This window comes from Marmota flaviventris, chromosome 5 (assembly GCF_047511675.1).
Source record: "Marmota flaviventris isolate mMarFla1 chromosome 5, mMarFla1.hap1, whole genome shotgun sequence".
In the NCBI taxonomy this organism is placed as follows: Eukaryota; Metazoa; Chordata; class Mammalia; order Rodentia; family Sciuridae; genus Marmota; species Marmota flaviventris.
Window position 1 is genome coordinate 164,055,163 of NC_092502.1, and position 7,394 is coordinate 164,062,556.

General features: G+C 51.9%; 1 pseudogene; it reads left to right on the forward strand.

Moving 5' to 3' along the window:
- Window positions 1-3,581: 3,581 nt before the first annotated feature.
- On the forward strand, window positions 3,582-5,592 carry LOC114099568 (phosphatidylinositol-3,5-bisphosphate 3-phosphatase MTMR14-like; annotated as a pseudogene).
- The last annotated feature ends 1,802 nt before the right edge of the window (window positions 5,593-7,394 follow it).

Consider the following 7,394-nt stretch of genomic DNA (forward strand, 5'->3'; position numbering starts at 1 on the left):
CTCCTTCCCTGTCCTACAGGTGTCCTCAGGCACTCACCGTCCTCCCTGTAGACTCTGTGATGGTCATCCTCCTGCCCCCTCCTCCCTGCTTCCCTGTCCTACAGGTGTCCTCAGTCACTCACCGTCCTCCCTGTAGACTCTGTAATGGTCATCCTCCTGCTCCCTCCTCCCTCCTTCCCTGTCCTACAGGTGTCCTCAGGCACTCACCGTCCTCCCTGTAGACTCTGTGAGATGGTCATCCTCCTGCTCCCTCCTCCCTCCTTCCCTGTCCTACAGGTGTCCTCAGGCACTCACCGTCCTCCCTGTAGACTCTGGGTGATGCTCATCCTCCTGCTCCCCTCCTCCCTCCTTCCCTGTCCTACAGGTGTCCTCAGGCACTCACCGTGCTCCCTGTAGACTCTGTGATGCTCATCCTCCTGCTCCCTCCTCCCTGCTTCCCTGTCCTACAGGTGTCCTCAGGCACTCACCGTCCTCCCTGTAGACTCTGGGTGATGCTCATCCTCCTGCTCCCCTCCTCCCTCCTTCCCTGTCCTACAGGTGTCCTCAGGCACTCACCGTGCTCCCTGTAGACTCTGTGATGCTCATCCTCCTGCTCCCTCCTCCCTGCTTCCCTGTCCTACAGGTGTCCTCATGCACTCATTGGTGACCCACAGACCCGGCTTGGTCGTCACCTTCGTCTTCCCATAATTCAGGGTATCTGGGCTTGGGCATGAGTGTGGTCCACTGCTGTTTTTAACTGAATTTATGGCATCTTTAAAATTTTCCTCTTGAGTCATGTTGGTAATTTGTGTATTTAGCGGCGTTTTTCTCATCTTGTCTATGTTTAGTTACCTTTTCTCTGCTGTAGCCAAATATCTGACAACAATAACTTTGAGGAGGAAAAGCTTATTTTGGGTCCTGGATTCAGGGCTTCCGTCCATGGTCAGCTGAGTCGTAGCTCTGGGCTAAGGTGATGCAGATCATAGTGGCAGAGAAATGTGGCGGAAGAACTCAGTTCAGAACTGGGGGGTCAGGAAGCAGAGAGAGTACCACTCCCTGGGAACAAAATGTAAACCCCAGTGGCACCCTAGTGACCCACCTTCCCAGCCACTGGTTACCTGCCTACAGTGACACCCAGTTAGTGCATCCTAAAGGCTCTGTGCACCACTCAGGCCACGGCTCTCGTCATCTAAGCCTTTCAGGGTATCGGTTCCAGGTTCGAGGTCTGCTCCTCAGGTTAGCGGTCTCGTAATCTGATCATTTCCCCTTGAACATTCGTGCATTCTCTGGGGCCACCTGTCATCTCAACCCTAAACCCTAAAAATCTACACGGTACAGTTTGTGGCTGTGCCGGGTTACCCTCTTGTGGTCCTTTTCCCTGCAGAATCGGGACTGAAGTCCCATCGGTTTCCTGTGGCTCTGGTGAGTTGAGTCTCCTCTCGGCTCCGAGCCGGCAACCTGTTGTGGTCTGTGGGATCTGCAGACACCCAGCTCTTGGCTTTGCTGGACTTTGCTGGACTCACCTATCATTTTCCGTTTCTTGCTGTACTCTTTGTTGTTCTGTCCCTTTAGGCTTGGGTTTGGTTTGCTCTCCTTTTCTACCTTTTAAAGTGTGCGGTTGGGCACTGACTTCAGGTCTTCCTCAGCTCAGGTGCTGCCAGCCACCAGGTCCCTCTCCGCACGACTGTCACCGATTCCCAGAAATTCTGGTGTGTGATCTCGTTACTGTTCTTGTGACTTCTGTTTGACTCACTGGTTGCCTAATTTCATATATGTGAATCATATGTTTTTTTCTTTTTGGATATTTTTGGTTGTAGATGGACTCAGTCCCTTTATTTTTATTTATTTATTTTTATGTGGTGCTGAGGATCAAACCCAGTGCCTCACTGTGCTAGGCCAGGGCTCTGCTGCTGAGCCCCAGCCCAGCGCCTGGTTTTCTTTTATTAGTGATATTTCGTTTTATCCCAGTGTGATTGAAAACAATACTCTGCATGTCAGTTTTTGAAATTCCTGAAGACATTTTTGTAGTACTGTGGACTCACATGTGGTGTGTCCTGGAGAGGAAGAAGGTGTACTCCATTGTTGGGTGGGTGTTCTGTGTGGGTCTGTGAGTCCTGATTAGTTTTCCGGGTTCACGTCCTTTCTTTCTTTTTGATTCGTGTCTGATTTTCCCATCATTTCCTAACAGGGGCATGTTGAAGTCTCCCACAGTTATTGTAGCTCTGCCTATATCCCACTTTAATTTTGTCTGGATTTGCTCTATTTACTTTGGGACTCTGCCTTTAGAAGCGTAGAATATTTATATCTTCTTGCTGGATTGAAACTCTTATTAATACCAATATCCTTCTTTGTGTCTTAAAATTTTTTTCAACAAAGTCTATTTTTTGACAGTGATACAGCTACTTTGGCTCTCTTTTGATTATGATTGGTATGCAATCTTTTTCTGTTCTTTCAAACTCCAAGTTTCAAACCCTACAGAGTTTCTTATACAGAGTATATAATGGACCATATTTTTTTGGGCTGGGATTGTGGCTCAGCGGTAGAGCGCTTGCTTAGCATGGGCGGGACCCGGTTTCGATCCTCAGCACCACATAAAAATAAAGGCATTGTGTTGTTTCTATCTACACCAAAACAATAAATATATTTTTTTAAATGGACCATATTTTTAAACCAATCTCATTTTAATAGTACTAATTAATCCATATACATTTAAAGCAATTACTAACAAGAAAAGACTTAATTCTGCATTTTAGCATTTTTCTGATTATTTTATGTAATTTTACCCCTCAATTCCTCCACTACTGCCTTTTTGTACCTAATATATTTTCAATTGTTTTATTCATATTAAATATCTATAGTATGCCATTTTGACGTCTCTTGTCTTTTCTGTATATCTTCTCATCATTCTGTTAGTGGTCACCTTGGGAACACGGTTGGCACCTTCCGTCTGTCACAGCCAGTCCCAGGAACTCCAGCTGAGGGTGCCCCTGGACCTTCTCATCTTCCTTCTTCCTCTGGTTGTCACGATCACGCTTCTCACCCTGCCCTGTGGCCAACACTGAGATCAGGGCTTCCCACGGTCCCCTTTTGAGTGGCATAGGTAGGAGAGTCACATACCCGCAGAAGGACACTCAGGGCGCCCTGGGCTTGGGCCCTTGCCCCGTCTTTGCCTCTCTGATTCAAGTCACATCCAGCTCCCCTTGAGCCTGAAGGGCTTCCTTGGACTTCTTTTAGGGCAGTTCCCCTGGGTTGGAACTTCCTCAGCTTCTGTGAATCGGAAAGTGTCTCAATTCCCCTCCATTCTGAGGATCCACTTGTCAGACAGAGCTTTGGTACAGCTGTTCCCCGTTCTGCCTTCCTTCGGGCTTCACGATCCCCCTTGTGCTGAGGCGCTGGGTTTTGTGAGAAGTCAGCTTAGCTCTCTCGAGTTTCTTGGTTGTGATCAGTCGTTTCTCTCCTGCTGCTGTAGAAATCCTCTCCTTGCAAGCGGAGGAAGAAGAAGGCGGCGGCTGAGGAGGTTCGCGAGGTTCCAGAATAGTAGTCGGTGCCGCCAGGTGCCATGGGCCGGGCTGAGGCACATTGAGGGGACATGGGGCTGGACCATGGCTGGCGCTCGGGCCACCGCCGCCACCGCCGCCTCGGCAGGGTCCTCAGCCTCTTCAGGCAACCCACCGCCTCAGGAGCCGGGGCTCGGGGAGCTGCTAGAAGAGTTCTCCCGGACTCAGTACCGGGCCAAGGACAGCAGCGGGATGAGCGGCTCTAAGGTTGAGCGCATTGAGAAGAGATGTCTGGAGCTGTTTGGCCGAGACTTCTGTTTCAGCGTGATTCCAAATGTGAATGGGGATATCTGTGGTCACTATCCCCGGCACATCGTGTTCCTGGAGTATGAGAGTTCTGAGAAGGAGAAAGACACGTTTCAGAGCACCGTGCAATGAGCAAGCTGCAAGACCTCATCCTCCGCAGCAAGATGGCCAGGTGCAGAGGACGGTGCGTCTGCCCAGTAATCTTGTTCAAAGGCAAGCACATTTGCAGGTCAGCCACGCTGGCTGGATGCGGGGAGCTCTATGGACACTCTGGCTACAACTATTCTTTCTCAGGGGGTGCAGATGATTCCTGGGCAGGTGTGGAGGACGTCACAGACAGAGGATTGTGCTCTTTTAAGTGGGGACATGCATCTTTTTTTTGATAAGGTCAGAGGCTATGACATCAGGTTACTTTGGTACTTGTCAGTCAAGTACATCTGTGATCTAATGGTGGAGAACAAGAAGGTGAAATCTGGCATGAACGTAGCCTCCTCCGAGAAGGTGGACAAAGCCCAGCGCTATGCCGACTTCACTCTCCTCTCCATCCCGTATCCAGGCTGTGAATTTTTCAAGGAATATAAGGATCGGGATTACCTGGCCGAAGGGCTCATATTTAACTGGAAGCAGGACTACGTCGATGCCCCCTTGAGCATCCCCGATTTCCTGACTCACCCTCTGAATATTGACTGGAGCCTGTATCAGAGTTGGGACCTGGTGCAACAGACACAAAACTACCTGAAATTGCTGCTCTCCGTAGTCAGCAGTGCTGATGACCGCGGGCTGCTGGGGCACTGTATCTCAGGCTGGGATCGGACCCCCCTCTTCATCTCTCTCCTGCGCCTTTCCTTGTGGCTGCTGGACTCATCCACACATCTCTAGCTGAGATCCTCTACCTAACTGTGGCCTGTGACTGGTTCCTCTTTGGGCACATGTTGGTAGATCGGCTCAGCAAAGGAGAGGAGGTTTTCTTCTGCTGCTTCAATTTTTTGAAGCAGATCACCTCCGAGGAGTTCTGTGCTCCGAAGACCCAGAGGGGGAAGAGTTTGCCAGCCCGGGACGCAGGCTTCACTGTGGAAGACATCTGCATGCTGAGACGCCGGGAGCCTCACCTACGAGGCCCTGGAGCTGATCCCGGCAGGTATAAACAAGTCAAAATAACACCTGGCATTTAGCCAGGGGAATATTAGAGTTCATAAACAAGTCTGGATGATACCTGGCAAAATGCCAGAGGGAGTAATTTGAGAAGTAACAAAAGCGAGCCATTAAGTGTGGAGATTCCTTATTGGTTGACTGCTGTATCTAGTTTATGCTAATTAGATAAGCTGTGTGGAATGTATAAATACTGCTCCTGTCCTGCAATAAACGGCTCCTACTCCTGCTGTATCAACGTATACAAATTGTTCGTCACCCCCCAATTATTTTGCTACAGCCGGACTGCAACAGGCAGGAGCACAGACTCGGGCAGCTTGGAGGAAGAATCACTCGTCCTCTCCACAGAGTGTGCTCTGGAACCGGCCACAGCCCTCTGAGGACCGCCTGCCTTCCCACCCGGGGCTGGTTGAAGCCAAGTCTTCCAGCTCCTCATCTTCAAACCATTCTGACAACGTCTTCAGGATGGGTAGCAGTCCACTGGAAGTCCCAAACCCAGGCTTGCAGCTCTGAGTGCCCGGGAGACGCGGCTGCCAGAGGTGCGTTCAGCCTTCTTGGTCGCATACAGCAGCCCAGTGGGGCCATTGGGGCCATTGGGGGCCTGCTGGAACAGTTGGCCCGCTGTGTGGGACTGCGGGGTACCAGCGCCAACACCCTGTGAAGCAGCCAGCCCACGCGTTTCCTGCTCCCCTCTCAGCTGAGCCCTTGGTGGAATCGAAGCCATGCCTGGCCAAGGGCATCCTGTGAGGTGGGGGGAAACCTCACACCCCTCTCCGTCACAGGCACAGCAGTCCCCAAACCGAGCAGGGCCGAGGACAGGGTTTTCCAGCTCTCAGCTACCTGACATGACCACCACCCCATCTAGTCACGGCCTCCCACCCACCGGGTCTTGGCCAGGATTCCCATCAACTCTCGGAACTGCGTGGGTCTCCCTGGGGCCTGTGGAGGCCATGACTTCATAGGGGACCCCACCCCAAGTTGTCCCCTGGGGAGGAGGGGCCACCTGCACTGAGAGTGAGGCTGTTTGACACAGATCACAAAATAAAATTGGAGTCTTTGAACAAAAGAAAAAGAAAAAGAGATCCTCTCGTTGCCGAGGTTGGGACAGCTCCGCGGGGCCTGGGTCTGGACCTCGCAGTGTGTCCCCCTCCAATCTGTGGGCCACTCAGCGATGTGCACTCCCACCTTGGGTCAGGTCTGGGAATTTCTTTGAGTTTGTTTTCTGCCTCTCTCCCTCTTTTCTGCCTGTGACCCCTGGGATGCGTGGGTTGGTGCTCGCCCTGTCCCCTGTGCCTCAGGATCTGTCTTCTTCATTCTTTCCCCCTCGCCCTGCAGACAGGATGGTGGCAGCTGGCCTCCTGCTCGGGGCTCCTCTGGTGGGAGTGCCATGTCCCCCTCCCGGCCTGGTTCTGGAACCCGTCTTGGTGCACCCTGCGGTTCCTCCCCGTGTTGGTGACTCCCTCGTTGAGGCCACTGTCCTCATTTCCTTTGCTGGGGTCCCCTCTAGTTTGTCCAGTCCACTGAAGACAGATGATTCAATGTCTCTGCCTGATAGGTAAAGTGTCCAAGCTCCCTCGGATGTTTTTTGCCAAAGACTGTTTCTTCTGTGAATGGGCCATATTTTCTCATTTCTTTGTAGGTTTTTGTTGATGACCGTTATGGTTTGGAGGTGAGGTGACCCCAGGGCTCATGTGAGAGACAATACAAGACCCTTCAGAGGTGAAAGGACTGGGCGGTGGTGAGCGCCTCCCTGATGGGGATTCACTGGGGGGAGCTGAAGGCGGGTGTGTGTGGCTGGAGCAGGTGGGCCACTGGGGGTGTGGCTCTGGGGTATGTATTTGGGGAGCTGAGCTGAGGCTCTCTCCGCTTCCCGATCCTCCTGTGAGCTCCCTCCCTCCACCACACTCTTGGGCGGCACCGTGAGCCCTGAGGAATGGAGCTGGCTCTCTGTGGACCGAGACCTCTGAAACTGTGAGCCAGATACATTTTTCCTCTTCTGACGTTGTTCTTGTCAGGTCTTCTAGTCACAGCAGCAGAAGGTGACTGAATCAATAACTAGATGCTCCAAGTATTCATCCCCTGAAATCAGACTTTCCTACCCCACGGGGGTTATGGATTCTTCCTCGTTGAGGGTAAAGTCATCCGTTTGTGACTTTTCCAAACTGTTTTTGTGAAATGTGTATTATTTACAACTGAAGCTTCCCTGCTGCTGTCAAGTTCAGTCAACGACCTGACAAGACTTTTCAAAAGTCTAGCTACCGAGAGAGGAGGAAGGTCTTCGCTTTAAATCCTCCAGTGGCTGCTCTGGGGGAGCCGTGGCTGCCGGGCAGGTGTCTGCCCTGCTCCCTCAGGCACCACAGACATCCGAGGACACAGCCCAGGTTTCTGCATAACAGGATCCCTCTCTTCTCCCGGCTCAGCCAGCGCCTGGAATGCGGGCTTCTCCCCCACAGCACAGAGGGG